Source organism: Orycteropus afer, unplaced genomic scaffold (assembly GCF_000298275.1).
Source record: "Orycteropus afer afer isolate SDZICR_OR568_19922 unplaced genomic scaffold, OryAfe1.0 scaffold01708, whole genome shotgun sequence".
Lineage (NCBI taxonomy): Eukaryota > Metazoa > Chordata > Mammalia > Tubulidentata > Orycteropodidae > Orycteropus > Orycteropus afer.
The window spans coordinates 1,020-1,624 of NW_006923295.1; positions in this window are offsets into that span (position 1 = coordinate 1,020).

Consider the following 605-nt stretch of genomic DNA (forward strand, 5'->3'; position numbering starts at 1 on the left):
ATGTGAGAAGTGGTGACTCTATTCCCTCTTACAAAATGCTGCTTACTTTCAGGAAAGTATTTAATTTACTCCATGGGCACATACCTTGCACATGTATATTTTACTCCATTTATCTGGTTTGTGACAAAAATAAGACTTTGTAATGTATGGATTCAGTAACAGCCTCTTGTTCTTACCATAAAATGGAGGCAAAAACAACAAACGATTCTGATCTCTCAGATTTGGATTCCTCTTTCCAGAGACTTGTCTCATTTGATTGGACCCCACCCAACACTATGAATCCTTACTGTCATCATGTTGGGTGAACACCACCACTGTGTCTGCACACTTCCCATCAACCCGAATAGAAGCAAGGGCTCACAGTCTGTGCACTCATGTTGATTGCAGGATGTGACATCAGAACTCTTCCTCTCATGGTGAAATCTTTGTTAGCTTTAGCTGTTGATACACATCCTGGGAGTTCCCAGTCCATATTTCACCCCTGAAACAATGAGCACAGAGTTAAATGGTGACTGGCCCACAAGGAAAGCTTTTCCCGGACAATAGTTGATGTCTACAGAGGAGGTCATAGGGGGACAAAATGAAGTAAATGCAGATAAAGACAG